General features: G+C 42.1%; 1 long non-coding RNA gene across 3 annotated transcripts in view; it reads left to right on the top strand.

Annotated features, from left to right (window-relative positions):
- Positions 1 to 23,029, top strand: part of LOC129619451 (uncharacterized) — a 55,605-nt gene extending 32,576 nt beyond the window's left edge. The window contains exons 3-5 of one of the 3 annotated variants that reach the window (XR_008697882.1): positions 2,453 to 2,563; positions 4,343 to 4,467; positions 6,438 to 6,689. This is a non-coding gene — a long non-coding RNA (uncharacterized LOC129619451). Of the gene's footprint in view, positions 1 to 2,452; positions 2,564 to 4,342; positions 4,468 to 6,437; positions 6,690 to 22,847 lie in introns of those variants that run through there. The other 2 variants (XR_008697881.1, XR_008697880.1) reach the window with 2 other exon arrangements.
- The last annotated feature ends 214 nt before the right edge of the window (positions 23,030 to 23,243 follow it).

Genomic DNA, 23,243 nt, shown 5'->3' with positions numbered 1-23,243 from the left:
GGATGGGACGTGATGCTGGGGAGAAAAGCTGGGTGAAGTAATGATGAAGCTAGTGATCCAACTCGGGGGGGCTTGATGAAGTGTCATGAGCACCTGTAAGAGGATAAGTGTTTGATTCCAGATCTCTTCCCTACCTGTGCTAACCAGAACAAATGCCCAAGTATTCCTTTATCAATTATCCTAGACTCATTTTATTTAGAATTCCCTGGTAGTTCAGTGGTTAAGACTCTGCCCTTCCAATGCAGGGGGCATGGGTTTGCTCCCTGGTGAAGGCATCCCAGGTGTTGCTAATGGTAAAGAATCTGAGTGCCAGTGCAGGAGAGCTATGAGGTGTGGGTTTGATCCCTGGGTTGGAAAGATCCCTTGAAGGAGAACACAACAACCCACACCAGTATTCCTACCTGGAGAATCCCAAGGACAGAGGAGCCTGGTGAGCTATGGTCCACAGGGTTGCAAAGAGTTGATTGGACACAACTGAAGTGACTTAGCGTGCATTTTATTTATAGACAGTTATACACTGTGAGTTGGAAGAGTGCCAAATGATCTCTGGCCCTAAAAACTCTTCCTTAGCTGGCTGCCCCAGTGCCTGCAGTTCCCAGACTGATTAGAATGGTTGCTTTGGGTAAAGCATTAAAGGTCCAAAAGACCTTACTGGAGTGCTAAGAGGTAACCTCAGACACTCATATGTTAGCAAGACTAGCTCATCTATCAGATCAACCAGGTTTCAATGAGCTAGGAGTTGGATCCCCAACTCATTGAGTGGCAGGACAAGTACGTTTTGCTGGAAATGAGGGGGGAGGAAACACTGCACTTGAAACATTAAGCAGTTCACAGGCAGAGCCAGACCACAGGAGGAAAAAGAGTGATAAGCAAGAGATGAAAGGGAGGTGAGGAAGGAGGAGGAAGGCAGGGACTGGAGGAAGACAGGCTCTTCATACTAACGCCTGCCTGATGTCTCCGGAGGGTCCCCAGGGAGCACTGACAAGCCATTCTCTGGTCATAGGACTTTAAGAAATGATAAACCAAGAAGTTTCTACCCCTAAAAAGTCTTCTCAGGTTTTTAATTATGCTTGCTGCTGCTGCTGCTAAGTCACTTCAGTAGTGTCCAACTCTGTGCAACCCCATAGACAGCAGCCCACCAGGCTCCACCATCCCTGGGATTCTCCAGGCAAGAGTACTGGAGTGACCATTGCCTTCTCCAATGCATGAAAGTGAAAAGTGAAAGTGAAGTTGCTCAGTCGTGTCCAACTCTTTGCGACCCCATGGACTGCAGCCCACCAGGCTCCTCCGTCCATGGGATTCTCCAGGCAAGAGTACTGGAGTGGGTGGCCATTGCCTTCTCCAATTATGCTTGTAGGCCTATAAATCTTAGACAAAATGTCAATCATCATCTCCATCATAATATTGATAATAATAGCAAATTCTTCTTGAGGACTTGCTTCAAATACTATAGCCAAATAGCCAACAAGCACATGAAAAGATTCTTGGGATTACTAATCATTGGGATCAGTCACTAAGTCATATCCGACTCTTTGTGACCCCATGGACTGTGGCCTGCCCAGCTCCTCTGTCCATGGGATTTCCCAGGCAAGAATACTGAAGCAAGTTGTCATTTCCTTCTCCAGGGGGTATTCCCAACCCAGGGATCAAACCTATGTCTCCAGCTTGACAGGCAGATTCTTTACCATTATGCCATCTTTGAAGCCCCAAGTATTATCGTTTGTGCTTTACATGTGGTGGGTATTTCACAGAATCCTCACAACCCCACAAGCCAGTGTTATTCTTGTAGATATTGTTCTAGAGATGAAAAAGCTGACATTTAGAAGAAGTTAAGAAACCTGGCTCACTGAATTCTCATTGGAATTTCTTGCTTTGACTCCAGTATAAAACCCTTAACCACTAAGGGTTATGTCTTGAAGACAGTGACGTTCCATAGCAGGGATTGCCCAACTTTTCTGGGTGAAGGGCCGGATAGGAAATATCTCTGACTTTGTGAGCCATGTGGTGTTGAGCCATATGGTGTCTTTTCCAATTACTCAACTCTATGCATGAAAGCAGCCATAGGTGATATGTAAACAAGTAGGTATTATATAAATAATGAAATTGTATAGGAGAATGGATTGTTCTAAAGAGACTTGAGAGACTGTCCTGGTGGTCCAGTGGTTAAGACTCTTGCTTCCACTGCAAGGGGCACTGGTTTGATCCCTAGTTAGGGAACTAAGATCTTGCATGCCACAGCCAAAAAATCAAATCAAATAAAGAAACTTCAGAAAGGTAAGGGCTTCCCTGGTAGCTCAGGGAAAAGGTAAAAATAGTATACAGTCAAAATGACCCTTCAAATAACAGTAGTTGCTTATAAGGAGGGTAACTACTTTTAACAATATGTTTATAGCTGGGCCGATTGAATCACAACAGCAGAGAATGAATGTTTTTGTTTCTTTTTGCATTTCAGTGGTGATCCCTCTGTTCTTTTGATGGTGGAGACCAAGTCTACTTTGAAACGGAGGAAGAGAAATAGAGGACATAAAGGATTCTCCTACCACTCCTTCCTTTTTTGTGTGAGGTAAGTGTGGTTAAGTTCCAGTGAGAAAAAAAGGCATGTGTGGTGCCCGTCCATTGAAAGCTTTTCCCCAGATGATTTAACTCACACTTTGGGAAGGGACTAAAGCATCTTATGGACTTAAAGTTTCCTGAACATTCTTGAGAAAATGCTTGCCTGAGAATGCATTTCTAGCTTCTCTCTCTGACTAAGGGAAAGCTGCACTTAGAAAGAGCTGGAAAAAAAGAGGTTTGTTGCTGAAAAATTAGACTAAATGGCCCTGGAAGCTGCCGACTGACCAGATGTTGTAGGGATACAAGTTGTTGAGCTATGGATATGGTTTCTTTGGAAGCATATACCGTGAATCCCATGAGATCTAAAGGAGAAAGATAATTTTCTTTAGATTCACTATAAAAACTCAACATGCATTGATTTCAGGGCAGCCAAGACTAGTCTACAGAGGAAATATGCATATTTGAAAGACCTGGGAAAGTCCTTAAGAAAGGCCCTTCAAGCACCAAATATCTCCCAGCTAGAGATTAGGAGCTCACTAATTCAGATTTATTTCTTGTGATTATACCTGTGCTTTCCAAGACTGTTGTCTTCAGCTACAGGTGTCTTTGGAGGGATGAATGGGGGATGCAGACCTGTGTGATGGTCAAGGACCAGGTTCACAATTTGCTGCCTGGTCCCATCCAGGCTCTGCCTTTTCTTAACCGTAACCTGGGAACACTCTGCCCTCTAAGCCTAAATGTCTTCATCTGTAAAATGAAAGTAATAGTAATGCCTACTTCTTAAAAATCTAGTAAGGATAGTATTGCATAAATAAAACATTTTGTTTAGTGGCTATCACACAGTAAGTGTTCAATGAACCTTACCTCTTGTGTATGACAGGCCATTATTACAACTTTATTAGCCCTTATGAGTAGAGCACATTTAATAGCTCACTAGGAATATTGGTGATGGCACCCCACTCCAGTACTCTTGCCTGGAAAATCCCATGGACGGAGAAGCCTGGTAGGCTGCAGTCTGTGGGGTCGCAAAGAGTCGGACACGACTGAGCGACTTCCCTTTCACTTTTCACTTTCATGCATTGGAGAAGGAAATGGCAACCCACTCCAGTGTTTTGCCTGGAGAATCCCAGGGACGGAGGAGCCTAGTGGGCTGCCATCTATGGCGTCACACAGAGTCAGACACTACTGAAGTGACTTAGCAGCAGCAGCAGCAGGAATATTGGACAGGCAGGAGGGAGAGGGAGGAGGAGGGAGGGGGAGGGAGGGAGGAAGGAGGAATCTTACTTGTTCCATGAGGAAAATACAGGCACAGTGTGTACATGGGTCAGGCAAGAGAAGCAAGTTTAGGCATGAGATGAACCTGGACTCCAATCCTGATTTTGCTACTTGCAGTTCTTGGGATATTGGGAATTTATTTAGTTCCCTGGGTTCTATTTCCATTGAAAAAAAACAAAGACAAAAACCCAGAAAATAATCCTGCCAGCTTTCTAAAGCACTAGCTGGAATAGGCAGGGAGAGAATAAATGAATACATAATAAATAACAGCTACCTTATGTGTTCCCAACACATCAGAGCCCTTCTTACTAATCATGGGAAGGTGTTGGGTATCAGGTGGGAACTCAGCATCCCAGTGAAGAGTTCAGCACAGTGTGGAAGGTGGTCCTTAGAATGGGAGATAGAAGCCAATCAAGGACAACCCTCACTTCACAATTTTATTGTCATTATCAAAGTATATTAGTTTCATGGCAGCTTTCTTTTCTTTTTAAAATTATATCCTGGACATATGTAGGATGATGGCTTTTAATGCTTTGGATTCAGCTTTCTGCAAATGGCACACAAATCTGATGAAGGAGTGAACACAGCTGGTGTCAGAGGCTTGGAAGTGAAGGCCCTAATTCACTCAGAGAGGACAAGGTGGGTGGGAAGAGGGACTGATGGGGATAAGTGCGAGGGTGTGAGTGTGCAAGGAGGGAGATATTTTGAGGTTAGATGTAAATATCCACCATGATTTCTACCATAAAGAGAAAACAGCTGAGAAGTCATGCTGTAAATCATGATGGTGTGATCACTGACCTAGAGCCAGACATCCTGGAATGTGAAGTCAAGTGGGCCTTAGAAAGCATCACTATGAACAAAGCTAGTGGAGGTGATGGAATTCCAGTTGAGCTATTTCAAATCCTGAAAGATGATGCTGTGAAAGTGCTGCACTCAATATGCCAGCAAATTTGGAAAACTCAGCAGTGGCCACAGGACTGGAAAAGGTCAGTTTTCATTCCAATCCCAAAGAAAGGCAATGCCAAAGAACGCTCAAACTACCGCACAATTGCACTCATCTCACATGCTAGTAAAGTAATGCTCAAAATTCTCCAAGCCAGGCTTCAGCAATATGTGAACCGTGAACTTCCTGATGTTCAAGCTGGTTTTAGAAAAGGCAGAGGAACCAGAGATCAAATTTCCAACATCCACTGGATCATGAAAAAAGCAAGAGAGTTCCGGAAAAACATCTATTTCTGCTTTATTGACTCTGCCAAAGTCTTTGACTGTGTGGATCACAATAAACTGTGGAAAATTCTGAAACAGATGGGAATACCAGACCACCTGACCTGCCTCTTGAGAAATATGTATGCAGGTCAGGAAGCAACAGTTAGAACTGGACATGGAACAACAGACTGGTTCCAAATAGGAAAAGGAGTACGTCAAGGCTGTGTATTATCACCCTGTTTATTTAACTTATATGCAGAGTACATCATGAGAAACGCTGGACTGGAAGAAACACAAGCTGGAATCAAGATTGCCGGGAGAAATATCAATAACCTCAGATATGCAAATGACACCACCCTTATGGCAGAAAGTGAAGAGGAACTCAAAAGCCTCTTGATGAAAGTGAAAGAGGAGAGTGAAAAGGTTGGCCTAAAGCTCAACATTCAGAAAACAAAGATCATGGCATCTGGTCCCATCACTCCATGGGAAATAGATGGGGAAACAGTGGAAACAGTGTCAGACTTTATTTTTCTGGGCTCCAAAATCACTGCAGATGGTGATTGCAGCCATGAAATTAAAAGACGCTTACTCCTTGGAAGGAAAGTTATGACCAACCTACATAGCATATTCAAAAGCAGAGACATTACTTTGCCAACAAAGGTTCGTCTAGTCAAGGTTATGGTTTTTCCAGTGGTCATGTATGGATGTGAGAGTTGGACTGTGAAGAAGGCTGAGTGCCGAAGAATTGATGCTTTTGAACGGTGGTGTTGGAGAAGATTCTTGAGAGTCCCTTGGACTGCAAGGAGATCCAACAGGTCCATTCTGAAGGAGATCAGCCCTGGGATTTCTTTGGAGAGAATGATGCTGAAGCTGAAACTCCAGTACTTTGGCCACCTCATGCGAAGAGCTGACTCATTGGAAGACTCAGATGCTGGGAGGGATTGGGGGCAAGAGGAGAAGGGGACGCCAGAGGATGAGATGGCTGGATGGCATCACTGACTCGATGGACGTGAGTCTGAGTGAACTCCAGGAGTTGGTGATGGACAGGGAGGCCTGGCGTGCTGCGATTCATGGGGTCACAGAGAGTCGGACACGACTGAGCGACTGATCTGACCTGATCTGATCTGAAAGTATGGAAACTAAAAAACTGTCTTTTTTGAGTTCAAGACCATGTTGTTTGTCTCATTTGAAATGAAAATAACCTCTTATTTCAAAGAACACTGTATTTTTTCCAAGTTAGTAATACTTTGACAGTTCAAAATCAAAATGATTTAAAAGGTACACAGGAAGAAGTCCACTTCACACTTGTCCCTTCCCATCAATCCTGTCCTCTCTCACTTCCTACTTTTCGTACTACTTTTGGTGTGTTGACTTATTTATCTTTCCAATATTTCTTTTTGCAGATGCTGACAGATAAGGACAGAACATACTGTTCCCACCCTCCTCATTTTATTACACAAAAATGCAGCCCACATTGTATTGAGCTTTGCACATTGCTTTCTCTGCTTAACTGGACAGCCTGAACACCTCTGTACATTGGTACAGAAAAGGCACTCATTTTGGTTTTTTTTTTTCACAGCTGCATAGGATTAATTTTGTAAATATGCCATGTTTTATTTGGGTCCCATCCAAACCCTGTCACAATAAATAGTCTTGTACACTTTCACTTACTATGTGTGCAGATGTAACTGTTGGGAAAAAGCCCAGATATGGGATTTCCAGATCCAACGGCAACTGAGCCCATAATTTAGGCAGATATCACCAGATTCTCCTGCACAGGCCTGCATCATTTCCCCCTTCATGATAAAGGAATGCCATTTTTATCTGTATTTCTCATATTAATTTGTAACCCATTTAGCTACGAATATTTCTTTTTCTATGAAATGTCTTTTATGTGCTTTGCCTGCTTTTTCATTGGATGAGATTGGTGCATCCAGGGTGGTATGGCACAGACTACCTGTTTTTCTATTGGGTTCTTTCTAGTCTTCTTTATTTCTGGGAGTGCCTTAGGAATTTATAGTTTATTCAGGAGAGTGATATTTGTTACATGATTTGCAATTTTTCTCCAGTTTATCATTTTGTCATTTACCTTTCTTATGGCATATTTGCTATGTTAATGGATTTAAAAATACATATGTAATTTATCTTCTTTAATTTCATGAAATGGACTTTCAGTCATGTAAGGAAGGGACTTGCCTCCTCCAGGCTTAGCAAGGAATTCATATATTACCTTTTGCAATTTTAAAAAACTTTTGTTTTTAAATACTTGCTATAACTGAAGGTTTATCCTTATGTATAATGTGAGGTACAGATCTAATTTTATTTTATCTTTTCTTTATGTGGACAATCAGTTCTTCTGTTAATCTAAAGACCCATCTTTATTGATATAAATGTCATCTTTATCATATACTATATTACTGAATGTATTTGTACTGAAAACTTATGAAATTTTCTTCTAATCCACAGGTCTTTATATTTATATACCAGACATGTAGTTATTAAGATTCTGTGGTATGTTTTAATATCTGGTAAACTGAATCTTCCACATTCCTTTTTTTCTTTTAGTTTTTCTAGCTATTTAAATTTTTTTCCACATGAACTTTATGTGTTTTTGGAAAAGGTCAGTTTTTATTCCAATCTCAAAAAAATGCAATGCCAAAGAATGCTCAAACTACCTCACAGTTGCACTCATCTCACATGCTAGTAAAGCAATGCTCAAAATTCTCCAAGCCAGGCTTCAGCAATACGTGAACCGTGAACTTCTTGATGTTCAAGCTGGTTTTAGAAAAGGCAGGGGAATCAGAGATCAAATTGCCAACATCCACTGGATCATGGAAAAAGCAAGAGAGTTCTGGAAAAACATCTATTTCTGCTTTATTGACTATGCCAAAGACTTTGACTGTATGGATAACAATAAACTGTGGAAAATTCTGAAAGAGATGGGAATACCAGACCACCTGACCAGCCTCTTGAGAAACCTATATGCAGGTCAGGAAGCAACAGTTAGAACTGGACATGGAACAACAAACTGGTTCCAAATAGGAAAAGGAGTATGTCGAGGCTGCAGATTATCACCCTGCTTATTTAACTTATATGCAGAGTACATCATGAGAAACTCTGGGCTGGAAGCAGCACAAGCTGGAATCAAGATTGCCGGGAGAAGTATCAACAACCTCAGATATGCAAATGATACCACCCTTATGGCAGAAAGTGAAGAGGAACTCAAAAGCCTCTTGATGAAAGTGAAAGAGGAGAGTGAAAAAGTTGGCCTAAAGCTCAACATTCAGAAAACGAAGATCATGGCATCTGGTCCCATCACTCCATGGGAAATAGATGGGGAAACAGTAGAAACAGTGTCAGACTTTATTTTTCTGGGCTCCAAAATCACTGCAGATGGTGATTGCAGCCATGAAATTAAAAGACGCTTACTCCTTGGAAGGAAAGTTATGACCAACCTACATAGCATATTCAAAAGCAGAGACATTACTTTGCCAACAAAGGTTCGTCTAGTCAAGGCTATGGTTTTTCCTGTGGTCATGTATGGATGTGAGAGTTGGACTGTGAAGAAGGCTGAGAACCGAAGAATTGATGCTTTTGAACGGTGGTGTTGGAGAAGACTCTTGAGAGTCCCTTGGACTGCAAGGAGATCCAACAGGTCCATTCTAAAGGAGATCAGTCCTGGATGTTCTTTGGAAGGAGTGATGCTAAAGCTAAAACTCCAGGACTTTGGCCACCTCATGCGAAGAGTTGACTCATTGGAAAAGACTCTGATACTGGGAGGGATTGAGAGCAGGAGGAGAAGGGGACGCCAGAGGATGAGATGGCTGGATGGCATTACTGACTCGATGGACATGAGTCTGAGTAAACTCCGGGAGTTGGTGATGGACAGGGAGGCCTGGCGTGCTGCAATTCATGGGGTTGCAAAGAGTCAGACACGACTGAGTGACTGTATTGAACTGAATGCCATATTTGGAAGTTAATGTTGGGACAACTGGCACCTTTTTGTTACTGAGTCTTTCTATCCGTGATATCTAAGATTATGTCTTTATATACATTGAAGTTATAGGGGAGGAAAAACTTCCCCTCTAATATGTAGGTTCTTCAGTGGGTGCCCTGCATATTAGAATAACAAATGAATAATGAGAGAAAACACTTTATTACCAAATGCTGAGCTAATCACAGGAGAAACTTCAGTGATGAAAATTCAAAGCGGTGGTTAGAACTGGGGCTTATGTAGTATCTTAGCAAAAGAACAATAATTTTTCTAAGAAGTGACAAAGCAAAGGATAAGGGGTTTAGGCTTCTAAGGAGTGGTAAACTGGATAGGTAAACATATCAGTTCAGTTCAGTCGCTCAGTCGTGTCCGACTCTTTGCGACCCCATGAATTACAGCACGCCAGGCCTCCCTGTCCATCACCAACTCCTGGAGTTCACTCAGACTCACATCCATCGAGTCAGTGATGCCATCCAGCCATCTCATCCTCTGGCGTCCCCTTCTCCTGCCCCCAATTCCTCCCAGCATCAGAGTCTTTTCCAATGAGTCAGCTCTTCGCATGAGGTGGCCAAAGTACTGGAGATTCAGCTTCAGCATCATTCCCTCCAAAGAAATCCCAGGGCTGATCTCCTTCAGAATGGACCTGTTGGATCTCCTTGCAGTCCAAGGGACTCTCAAGAATCTTCTCCAACACCACCGTTCAAAAGCATCAATTCTTTGGCTCTCAGCCTTCTTCACAGTCCAACTCTCACATCCATACATGACCACTGGAAAAACCATAGCCTTGACTAGACGAACCTTTGTTGGCAAAGTAATGTCTCTGCTTTTGAATATGCCATCTAGGTTGGTCATAACTTTCCTTCCAAGGAGTAAGCATCTTTTAATTTCATGGCTGCAATCACCATCTGCAGTGATTTTGGAGCCCAGAAAAATAAAGTCTGACACTGTTTCCACTGTTTCCCCATCTATTTCCCATGGAGTGATGGGACTGGATGCCATGATCTTCGTTTTCTGAATGTTGAGCTTTAAGCCAACTTTTTCACTCTCCTCTTTCACTTTCATCAAGAGGCTTTTGAGTTCCTCTTCACTTTCTGCCATAAGGGTGGTATCATTTGCATATCTGAGGTTATTGATATTTCTCCCGGCAATCTTGATTCCAGCTTGTGTTTCTTCCAGTCCAGCGTTTCTCATGATGTACTCTGCATATAAGTTAAATAAACAGGGTGATAATACACAGCCTTGACGTACTCCTTTTCCTATTTGGAACCAGTCTGTTGTTCCATGTCCAGTTCTAATTGTTGCTTCCTGACCTGCATACATATTTCTGAAGACGCAGGTCAGGTGGTCTGGTATTCCCATCTGTTTCAGAATTTTCCACAGTTTATTGTTATCCATACAGTCAAAGGCTTTGGCACAGTCAATAAAGCAGAAATAGATGTTTTTCCGGAACTCTCTTGCTTTTTCCATGATCCAGTGGATGTTGGCAATTTGATCTCTGGTTCCTCTGCCTTTTCTAAAACCAGCTTGAACATCAGGAAGTTCATGATTCAGGTATTGCTGAAGCCTGGCTTGGAGAATTTTGAGCATTACTTTACTAGCATGTGAGATGAGTGCAATTGTGCAGTAGTCTGAGCATTCTTTGGCATTGCCTTTCTTTGGGATTGAAATGAAAACTGACCTTTTCCAGTCCTGTGGCCACTGCTGTGTTTTCCAAACTTGCTGGCATATTGAGTGCAACACTTTCACAGCATCATCTTTCAGGATTTGAAATAGCTCAACTGGAATTCCATCACCTCCACTAGCTTTGTTCATAGTGATGCTTTCTAAGGCCCACTTGACTTCACATTCCAGGATGTCTGGCTCTAGGTCAGTGATCACACCATCGTGATTATCTGGGTCATGAAGATCTCTTTTGTACAGTTCTTTTGTGTATTCTTGCCACCTCTTCTTAATATCTTCTGCTTCTGTTAGGTCCATACCATTTTTGTCCTTTATAGAGCCTATCTTTGCATGAAATGTCCCCTTGGTATCTCTAATTTTCTTGAAGAGATCTCTAGTCTTTCCCATTCTGTTGTTTTCCTCTATTTCTCTGCATTGATGGCTGAGGAAGGCTTTCTTATCTCTTCTTGCTATTCACTGAAACTCTGCATTCAGATGCTTATATCTTTCCTTTTCTCCTTTGCTTTTCGCTTCTCTTCTTTTCACAGCTATTTGTAAGGCCTCCTCAGACAGCCATTTTGCTTTTTTGCATTTCTTTTCCATGGGAATGGTCTTGATCCCTGTCACCTGTAGAATGTCACGAACCTCATTCCATAGTTCATCAGGCACTCTTTATATCAGATCTAGGCCCTTAAATCTTTTTCTCACTTCCACTGTATAATCATAAGGGATTTGATTTAGGTCATACCTGAATGGTCTAGGGGTTTTCCCTACTTTCTTCAATTTAAGTCTAAATTTGGCAATAAGGAGTTCATGATCTGAGCCACAGTCAGCTCCTGGTCTTGTTTTTGTTGACTGTATAGAGCTTCTCCATCTTTGGCTGCAAAGAACATAATCAATCTGATTTTGGTGTTGACCATCTGGTGATGTCCATGTGTAGAGTCTTCTCTTGTGTTGTTGGAAGACAGTGTTTGCTATGACCAGTGCCTTTTCTTGGCAAAACTCTATTAGCCTTTGCCCTGCTTCATTCCATATCCCAAGGCCAAATTTGCCTGTTACTCCAGGTGTTTCTTGACTTCCTACTTTTGCATTCCGGTCCCCTATAATGAAAAGGACATCTTTTTTGGGTGTTAGTTCTAAAAGGTCTTGTAGGTCTTCATAGAACTGTTCAACTTCAGCTTCTTCAGCTGTACTGGTTGGGGCATAGACTTGGATTACTATGATATTGAATGGTTTGCCTTGGAAATGAACAGAGATCATTCTGTTATTTTTGAGATTGCATCCAAGTACTGCATTTCGGACTCTTTTGTTGACCATGATCACCCCTCCATTTCTTCTGAGGAATTCCTGCCCGCAGTAGTAGATATAATGGTCATCTGAGTTAAATTCACCCATTCCAGTCCATTTGAGTTCGCTGATTCTTAGAATGTCTACGTTCACTCTTGCCACCTCTTGTTTGACCACATCCAATTTGCCTTGATTCATGGACCTGACATTCCAGGTTCCTATGCAATATTGCTTTTTACAGCAAACATATGGGTGAACCTAATAGAAGATAAGGACTAGTCAGTAAGGTTTGTTATGTAAATTTCTCTGGGCTGATAAGATGCTGAAGCTGAAACTCTAATACTTTGGCCACCTGATGTGAAGAACTGACTCATTGGAAAAGACCCTGATGCTGGGAAAGATTGAAGGCAGGAGGAGAAGGGGATGACAGAGGATGAGATGGTTGGATGGCAACACTGACTCAATGGACATGAGTTTGAACAAGCTCTGAGAGTTGATGGTGGACAGGGAAGCCTGGCGTGCTGCAGTCCATGGGGTCACAAAGAGCTGGACATGACTGAGCAACTAAACTGACTGACTGATTAAAAATTTTCCTCTCCTTTTTAATAGAGGAAGGAAGAGCAAGAAAGTTTGTGTGTGTTTGCTTCTTTTCAACTGCCTTTAGCTCAAAATAATTATGTTAGAGTGGCATATTTTGGGGCAGTATGCTTTAAACGCCTTCAAAGTCTTCAGGAGAGCTTTAAAGTTTCTCACATCAAGTTGCACATTTAAAATTTTTTTCTAAGTATTTTACTTTTTAGATGCTATGGTAAATATGGTCTTCTCTTCCATCTTATCTTCAGACTAATTGTCTTAAATTAGGAAGCACCATGAGACAAACTATATATTGCAATTAAATAACTTGTAAGGTCAATCAAGGAAAGTGTGCTAGTTACTCAGTCGTGTCCGACTCTTTGTGACCTCACGGACTACAAGCCCACCAGGCTCCTCTGTCCATGGAATTCTTCAGGCAAGAATACTGGGGTGGATTGCCATTCCCTTCTCCAGGGGATCTTTCTGACCCAGGGATCAAACCCAGGTCTCCTGCGTTGCAGGCAGATTCTTCATTGTCTGAGCAACCAGGGAAGCCCCTCAGTCAAGGAAAGCCACAATATCAGAAGCAGTTTAACAATTTGTACAGACACTTGTCAGTACCATGAAGTTACTGTATCACATGCTGGCTATATAGCTTCTAAAACCTGAAACACACACACACACACACATACACACACCAGTTATTATTGAAAATATAATGCCAAAGCACAATAGGAGATAAAAGTGAAAAAGGGGTTTGTTCTAACTTGTCAGTGCCTTCTAATGGGTGGCCTTAGTATCTGAAGTGGCTGCCTCTTTTGCTGAGGTTTAGATGTGAGCCTAGGAGTTAAGAGGGTTGTTGGATTGGGTGGAAATACACTGTTCAAGTAAGAAATAGAAGAGATTTAGATGCCTGGGGAAAGACTAGGAATGTGAAAGCCTAGAGCTAGCTGGGCTGGAAATTGGAGGGGGAAGAACTGAGAAGGAACCCCTCTGATAGGATGAAAAGTTTGGGGTAGAAGAAATATGCTGTATGGGGATGTTTGAATTCCTGTGTTGAGAGCTGGGTTGTGGTTACCCTTCCAACAGCCCTGAGAAGTGGCTATAATCACTGAGAAGTCTATTCTGTCTCGACTACTTTTTTCCTCATGCCCTCCAAAAACAAACAAAACAATCCATAAACACTTTTTTCAGAATTAGCCTTCCTGTGAAAAGATTACCTCTTCCTGTTGCATCTCTTATTGTGACAGAAGAGTGTAACAGTCAGTCCTGTTTGTGTAATGAATTCTGTGATGAACAAGCCTGTGGAACAGTTGCTCTCTTTCCTAGCTGTCCATGCTAACGAGCCAGATTCTGGTTGCCTTCTGGATTAAGAGCAGGGCATTAAGGGGGCTCGTGTGCATTTTCTGTGGCTCCGCCCAGGTGCGTCACCATGTGGAGGGAAGGCTACTTCTTATCGGTAAGTTACTGGCTCACAGGCCACCACGTTTTATCTTTTTCCTGGGAAATACCTGAACTAAAATTACTTTATTTACCAGTTTATTTCTTTATTACAGCATCTCTCACTCCAAAGCTCCATTCGAATGTCGATCTTACCTACTCTGTTAACTGCTGTATTCCCAGTGTTCAGAACAGTGGCACGTGATAGGCCTTTAATATTTGTTGAACAAACAAACAAAATATAGTTCAGCATCTGTATTTCTTTTGTTTTCTTAAAGCTGCAGTTTGTATCTGCTGCATTGGCTGAAATATGCATTCTGTATAAATGAGCTTATCCTCCCTGCAATGATTTAAAAATTGTATAACATTAAGCTTAGAAACGGAAAAGGCAATGGCACCCAACTCCAGTACTCTTGCCTGGAAAATCCCATGGATGGAGGAGCCTGGTAGGGGTCCTGGTAGGGGTTGCTAAGAGTTGGGCACGACTGAGCGACTTCACTTTCACTTGTCACTTTCATGCATTGGAGAAGGAAATGGCAACCCACTTCAGTGTTCTTGCCTGGAGAATCCCAGGACAGGGGGCCTGGTGGGCTGCCGTCTATGGGGTCGCACAGAGTCGGACACAACTGAAGCGACTTAGCAGCAGCAAGCTTACAAAATGACTTTCAATTTCCTTTTCTAATCTTACTGTTTCTATATCAAATGATTTTAAGTGTTCCCACAAATCATTATTATACAAAGTAAAACCAACACTTCAATCTCAAGTTTTAAAATTTAACAACTTAGAAAAAGAAAGTGAAATTATGATAGGAAGAAATGGCTGGGCTTGACTTATACTTGCAATTTTTTTTCACTTGTTATTGGATACTCTACTTTTCCTCTTTATGACATGAAGATGACAATTTCCAGTAATATATTTTTATAATATTCCAGTGTTAAATTTATTTTAGTCCAGTTATAATAAAATATAACTATGGGAATGCACCTAACATCTGCAAAGTAGTGGATGGGAAATAGCTCAAAGCAGAAAAAATATTTGGTTAAAGAATGAAGCAAAATACAACAAAATTTTATTTAAAATTTGTCAAATTCAAAAACATCTCTCACCAAAAGAATATTAACTAATATTCACTGATTAAAAACTGAAAGATGAAAATTATGTAGGCATTTAGCTTAATATTCTAGAGAAAAAAGAGTAAACAATAAAAAGAAGGAAGAAATGAAAATAAATGTTAAAATTAAAGAGTTAGAAAGCATGTACTTGTACGCTAAGGTAAAAAGTGAGTGAGTTTGACTATGTCAAAATTAAAGATTTCTGTTAAATAAAAGGCAACATAGAAAAGTTGAGATGCATAATATATTGAGAGAAGGTATTTGCAGTATTTATAACTGACAAGTAATGAATTGAGAAAACAACAAATTCCGGAAAATGGATAAAAACAAGAACATCAACCACCACCACAAATGAAATACCCTGGAAGAAAATGAGGGAAGATTCCTAGTAGTAAAAAGCAGAACTGATAACAAGCATATCAACAGATGGTCAACCTCACTAATTATTATAGAAACTTGATGACAATAATGAGAATACATTAACTTCCATAAAATAGTAAATTATTAGAAAATTAGGTTGTTGGGCCGCACCCTGCAGGCTAGCAAGTCTTACGGTTGCTCAACCTTTTGACCAGAGAAAGAAAACCCAGAGATAGCGACAGAGACATCAACAGTTTATTGGACAGGGGAATCTTCCATGTCCTGAGCAAAAGGGTCCTGGATTGAAATCCCACTGTGACCAGCAGACAGCAAGCAGAAAATGACAGCCATCTTCGATACATGGGGGAGGAGGAGGCTCCCTTTATAGGTGGAATTGACATCAGATTAGCTCATCAATTACCAGGGAAACCAGTGGCTGGAGCAGGAGGCAAGCAGGAAGGCAGTGACTAATTAAACCCTATAACCAAGAGTATTGGATAGGCAAGTGAATGAAGCAGGGTCTGCTGGAGCAGGAGATGTGCAGAGAGCAAGAGAACAGCCATCTTGACTGGCCTGATCTTACACAGGTATTACCAAGTGTTAGCAGGCATATGTGGGAAATAAGAAACTTCTTGCACTACCGGTGGAGAGCAATAGACATTTTGGAGAAATGGCCTGTCTGCACACTGCAATTAGTAATACTTCTGGGTATAACTCAGGGCATGAAATTTTTGTCCTGTAGGGAAAATTGTTTTCAAGTCTCCTACCAAGGTGGAATTGGCAAAAATCTTTACATGGGGGACTTCCCTGGTGATCTAGTGTTAACAGTGCCTACCAATGCAGGGGACACAGGTTCGATCCCTGGGAGGATCCCACATATCGCAGGGCGGCTAAGCCTGTGTGTCACAACTACTGAGCCTGAGCTCTAGAGCCGGTGCTTCCACGAGAGAAGCCACTGCAGAGAGAAGCTCAAGCGCCACAACTAGAGAGTAGTCCCCACCTGCTGCAACTAGAGAAAGCCTGTGCATAGCAACGAAGACACAGTGCACTCAAAAATACAGAAAATAAAAAATTTAAAGTCTTTACATGGGATTTGTATTGATACCTTTCTGGACCCTTGTACCATTCCAGAGGGTAGGGGTTGGTAATTTTTATCAGCTCCTTTCACTCTCCTTGTCCCTCTGTAGAGCCTTGAGAAATCTCACACAGATTCTTAAGGGGACTTGTTAGAGTATATTTAGTGAAGAGATGTAAATAGTAGCAGGTGTTCATCTCTAGGAGCACGGATAGGTGAAGGATGGTGCATGTATGCCTTGAGTACTACACAGTGGTTAGAAGAGATGAATTAGTAGATGAGTACTGTTTCAGGCTGAAAAATGGCCCTCTGAGGATGGTCACCTTCTAATCCCCAGAACCTATGCAAATGGGATCAAGTAATGTTAATGGAAGAATTGATGCTTTTGAACTGTGGTGTTGGAGAAGACTCTTGAGAGTCCCTTGGACTGCAAGGAGATCCAACCAGTCCATTCTGAAGGAGATCAGCCCTGGGATTTCTTTGGAAGGAATGATGCTAAAGCTGAAACTCCAGTACTTTGGCCACCTCATGGGAAGAGTTGACTCATTGGAAAAGACTCTGATGCTGGGAGGGACTGGGGGAAAGAGGAGAAGGGGACGACAGAGGATGAGATGGCTGGATGGCCTCACCGACTCAATGGATGTGAGTCTGAGTGAACTCCGGGAGTTGGTGATGGACAGGGAGGCCTGGCGTGCTGCAATTCATGGGGTCGCAGAGTTGGACACGACTGAGCGACTGATCTGATCTGATCTGATCTGAATGTTAATGGAGGGAGAGTAGCCTGCATTATCCAGGTGGACCAGTGCAATAATAGGAGTCCTTATCAGAGGGAGGCAGTGGGCTCACAGTCAGGAATAGGAGATGTGAGGAAGGAAGCAAGAGATTGGAGAGAAGCAAGGAAGAAGTCCTGAACCTATTTAGCCTCTAGAGACTGAAAAAGTCAAGGAAATAAGATTCTTCTCTCAGAACCTTTGGGAAAAAAAACAAACAAACCCTGGCAACCCCTTGATTTTAGACCAGGGACTTTAGGTGGACTTTTGATGTTAACTTTGAACTCCTGATCTCCAGGATGGTAAAATGATGATTTTGTTGTTTTAAGCCATTGAGTTTGAAATAATTTGTTATGGCAGCAATAAGAAATTAACAGAAACATGCAATATGAATAATTCAAAAATTACAGGCTAAAATAAAAAGACATTACATTTTTCTAAAAAAGATACTGATCCGAGGACTGGAAGAAGTCTATTTAGAGGAAAGGAATGAGAGTATGGGTTACAGTAAAGTAGAAAATAAATAAAAGAACTGAAATAGAGAGTCCAGTACAGAACAGTTGTAAAAGTGAGTCATATAGAAGGGAGTATGATTAACTCATATCTCTGCACCTGAGATTCCTTGTAACACTTCTCCTATTAAATTAAAAAAAGAAAGAAAGAAAGAAAGAAATGGACAATAGAATTGGCATGGAAATACCGAGGTGGTTCTATGAAAAGATATTGAATAGGCAAATCCTTGGCATCTGTGACCATGAAGGAAAGGAGAAAAACACAATAACATCATTTAATGTGGGAACTAGGTTTTAACCACAGATGATATAGAGGATACTTAAAAATTAAATGGGATTGCCTGGTAGCCCAGCTGGTAAAGAATCTGCCTACAATGTAGGAGACACCAGTTAGATTCCTGGGTTGGAAAGATTCTCTGGAGAAGGGATAGGCTACCCACTCCAGTATTCTTGGGCTTCCCTAGTGGCTCTGCTGGTAAAGAATTTTCCTGCAATGTGAGAGACCTGGGTTGGGAAGATCCCCTGGGGACCAGCTACCCACTCCAGTATTCTGGCCTGGAAAATTCCATTAACTGTATACAGCCTGCAAAAGTTGGATACAACTGAGCAACTTTCACTTTAGAAGTTAAATACTCTTTACAACACTAAGTAAAGAAATTGAATATTTTAATAAAATCAATAGTCTTTTTCAGGAATTTTAAATTACCAAAATTGACTCAGGGAATGGCTTTAAAAAAACCTTACCAAATCAATTAGATGGAAAACCGAAGAGGAATTTAAAATATTTCCTTAACTCTAATCCTCCTAAAGCCAGATCTGGATATTTTGAAAGACAAATTCCATAAATATCTTCTGCAAAAAGATGATTTCTATACTATTTAATCTGTTCCAAAACATCAGAAATGATAGAAACCTTCTGTTCTGCCCCTAATAGTAAGCCCTGTTAGGATGGGCAGTGTGATAAACAGAAATCCTATTTAGGAGTCAGAGGACCTGTTTTCCAGTCATGCTTGTTCCACTTGTACACTGAGTACTCTCCAGCAGTTTGCCTGGTACCCCCTGTTTTAGAGGCTCACCTGTCAATCAGGAGCTTGACAGATGGCTGATGTCAGCTCTGCCCTTTTATCCCCAGCCCGTCTCAGATTTTCACTATTAGGTTTGCTGCTGCCTCTCCTCCCCCCCCTGCAGGCTCTATCCCAGTCCAGGGTCTGAACTCATCCTGACAGAGTAGACCCAGTTTCCTTCTCCCCACCTCTTCAATCCAAGACACATTTCATCTTTATGGTGTTCATAGATTCTGGATCAAGAGGAGGAGGCAGGCCTGACCATGAACATCAACATGGTTCCCTAACACTCGAAGCTTCCCCACCCCACCCCAGGGCATTCATGTCATTCTCTGAATAGCTCCAGGATTCTGCTTTTGTTTCTGCCAACCTGAAGTTCTAGCCCAGGGTCTCCCAATCTACTGACTGTGGACACCTGGAAGATTATAGATAGCGGTTGTGAGAAAGTTAGGAATTCTTTTCTATTCTAGCTGTTGTTTGTGGATTGATTATTTCATGCACGTATGTGTCATTACTTTTCCAAAAGAACTTGTGTTAATGTTGGTTCAACCAAGAGATAGAAACCATACAGAGATGTAAAGCAGGGGATGTTTATTACAAAGAGTTATTAAACTATGATAGAAGAGTAACTGCAAAGATGTAAAAGGAACTTTAAAGGGCACCATAAGACTAAGAAAGAGGACCCATGGGATGACAACTTGGAAGAAGGGGTTCAGGCCTTGTTGGAGAAGGTGTGTTAGCATCCCACTGGATGTCAGAGAAGGTGGCTGTCTGCCAGGATCAGAGTTGGCCCATAGTCATTGGGAAAGCAGGAAGCAATCTCCAGTTAGGGCCTGGGAGAACAGGCAAGGGGATGGGCTTGTGAGGGAATGGGGGGAGGTGCATGTTGTGAACTGAAGGTTTATGTCCCCCTCCTCCCATCCATCGGAGAAGGCAATGGCACCCCCGCTCCCGTACTCTTGCCTGGAAAATCCCATGGATGGAGGAGCCTTGAAGGCTGTAGTCCATGGGGTCGCTGAGGGTCGGACACGACTGAGCGACTTCACTTTCACTTTTCACTTATGCATTGGAGAAGGAAATGGCAACCCACTCCAGTGTTCTTGCCTGGAGAATCCCAGGGATGGGGGAGCCTGGTGAGCTGCCATCTATGGGGTCACACAGAGTTGGACATGACTGAAGTGACTTAGCAGCCTCCCATCCATATGTTGAAGCCCAAAGGTGATGGTATTTGGAGGTGAGGCCTTTGGGGGCTAATTAGGTCTTAGGGTAGAGCCCCATGATGGGATTAGCATCCTTAAAGAGGAAGAGAGTTAGTTCTTTTTCCCTCTTTCTCTGCCAGATGATGGGACATTTAAGAGGAAGTACTTCATTAAGAACCTGACCATGTGGGCACCCTGATCTCAGACTTGTAGTCTCAAGAGCTAAGAGAAATAAATGTTTGTGATTTAAGGCACCCAGTCTGTGTATTCTGTTATAGCAGCTAAAATGGACTAAGGCAATGTATTTTAGTGATTTCTAGTTGGTTTTTATCATTATGTGTTTCTCAATTGCTTCCCAGATGATGCAGTGGTAAGAATCCGCCTGCCAATGCAGGAGATGTGGGAGACTCTCCCTGACCCAAGGTTCAATCCTTGGGTTCAATCCTTGGATCAGGTTCATTCCTTGGGTCAGGGAGATCCCCTGGAGGACAACATGGCTACCCATTCCAGTATTCTTGCCTGGAAAATTCTGTGGACAGAGGAGTCTGGTGGGCTACAGTCCAGAGGGTCACAAAGAATCAGATACAGCTGAGTGACTGAGCACTGATTGACTGACTGATTTCTCAATTAATGGGTACAAAGAAGACAACAACAAGCATGGGGAGAGGGGAGTCGCTAAGATATTTTGTGGTTGAGCATGAATCCTTCTCCTTGACAAGATGAGAATCTGTTGCTCCAGTGAGCTGCTAAACATGAATCCCAGTGATGTCCACCTGGTGACTTGGCTCTAAAATAGCGTCCTTCCTGCCCAGCTGTCAGGTTGCAGTAAATCTCATGCTGTTCACTCTAGTGTGAATCATTTGTGTAAATTATGAGAGCCTCCTGAGTGCCTTGTGCATCACTTCTTGACCTCTGAGTCCTAGGATGCAATCAGCCTCTGTAAGTACCTGGTCATTCCTCAAACTCTCTGTCCATTCAGCTCAAAGTGGCTGTTTGGACTTCTGCCCCTCTCACAAGATAGGACAGTTGGCTTGAGTGAATGAGTGAATGAATGTTCAACCACCTCCTGCACAGTTCTTTTTTATATTTATTTATTTGCACTGGGTCTTAGTTGTGACACTTGGAATCTTCGATCTTCCTGGAGGCATGAGTGATTTTTACTTGTGTTATGCAAGATCTTTTTTAAATTGTGGATTGTGGGGTCTAGTTCCCTGACCAGGGATTGAACCCAGGCCCCCCTGCCTTGGGAACATGGAGTCTTAGCCACTGGACCACCAGGGAAGTCCCTCCCGTATAGTTCTGAAGAACTCATACTAAATGTATGTGGAAGCACAGTGGCAGTATAAAGCATTATGATTATTATTGCCAGTAATAGCGTAACTTTTAAATAAAGTTTTCTTTGATTTCAGTAGATTTCATTTGCAAACCAGTGAGATGGATATATATATATCTGCATATATTAGCAGACAGTAAAGAATCCCCCCACAATGCAGGAAACTTGGGTTCGATCCCTGGGTCAGAAAAATACCCTGGAGAAGGAGATGGCAACCCACTCCAGTATTCTTGCCTGGAGAACCCCACGGTCAGAGGATCATGGTGGTCTACAGTCCTTGGGGTCGCAAAGAATTGGACATGACCGAATGACTAAGCACACACTCATACACACACATTCTACTTTTATAACCAAACTCACTTGTAACTAAGCAACTCAAAATTTCTGTGAAGTCTGCCTTAAACATAAGATTCTGTCATAAGACACTTCTCCCTTACACACCTGCGTCTAAATGTTGCAGCCACAGCACCGTGTACTTTCAAATACCTTGCCATCTGGTCTGGAAGATAACCATCCCACATTGCATCTGAGAACTCTGACCTGAATGACATTTCCAGGTAATAGGTGAGAGTAGGGGAGAGGAGAGAAGGAGAAAGAATTAAGAGCAAAAGTGAGTTTCATTTCAAATGAAACAAACAGGTCAGCTGAGAGAGGACTAGTTGGCCCTGCTGACTTTACAGGTTAAAGTTTTACCTTAAACTCAACTTTTCAGTAACAGAAAAAAAGAAGAAAAAAATTGTGAAACTGGTAATGATTATGCGATACTTGAATTTGGTTCAAATACAGGACAATATAAGTCAGTACAACTTTTAGCTGACACAAATGAGGAGTTATGCTTAAGTGCACAAGAAGTTTCCCATGAGCCACTTGTTTTTGGTTTTAATAAGGCTCCACCTCTTTAAACGAATTGCCAGTAAATTTTTTTGCTAGTTTAATGCTAGAAAACAAATGGGAACCTTGAGGTTTTTCCCCTCAAGATGCCTGTTTCTAAAATCAAGATTACGACAGCCATCTGGGGGATGGGAGTATGGAGGAGAGAGAAGACATCAAAAAAATGTTGGGAGGGGTGGAGTCACAGAAACTTATGGTAAGGAAAGATATTTTTATTGGTGTGTGATATGTATAGCTAAGCAACCTGACAAGCTGATGTCGTGATTCAGGTATACAAATCCTGAGAAGTTATCACAGTAAGCCTCTTCCTAGTATATACTGAGCCCCGAAGATGGACAGATGGACTGGCTGTTGGCAGAGCTCTGTCTAATGATTGATCTGAGAATTTGTGTCTATTGTTCCTTTCACCAAGCCTCCTTGAATTGTAGAGGAAACATGATACTTGCATTTTTAATGCTCACTAAGAGGTATAGATCCTTAAGGATTATTTTCCAATTGGGATTTCAGTTGCTAAAGTTCCTTTCTCTAACCACAACCTTACAGGTCTTCTCTCCCACTGTCCAAATCTACTCAGCTTGTTTCCTAACCAACCATAGCCCAACACTGGACTCTATGGTCAATTGACTTCTTCCTTTGACTTTCCTGAGCCCGTGGATCACCCTCCATCAACTCTCTCTACATCTCAATCAGTCTATGAAGCCCAGCTATAAGAGGACCAACCTGTGTGAAATACTGGCTCAACGAACACCCAGGCACAACAACATCATTATTCCATGTTGTCTGTCACTCCTCTGCTGCAGGAGTCTCTTCCATGTGCCCCTCATGATAGCTATTTGAGGAGCCTCTGTCTTCAAACTTCCTTCTTCCCACTCCACTGATAATCAAATCAACTGTTTAATTTTTTTTTTTTTTTACTAAGATGATCCAAGCCAACATGTG

Source organism: Bubalus kerabau, chromosome 9, assembly GCF_029407905.1.
Source record: "Bubalus kerabau isolate K-KA32 ecotype Philippines breed swamp buffalo chromosome 9, PCC_UOA_SB_1v2, whole genome shotgun sequence".
NCBI lineage: Eukaryota > Metazoa > Chordata > Mammalia > Artiodactyla > Bovidae > Bubalus > Bubalus kerabau.
The sequence above is the reverse complement of the archived record's forward strand: the minus strand, read 5'-3'. Positions and strand labels throughout refer to the sequence as shown.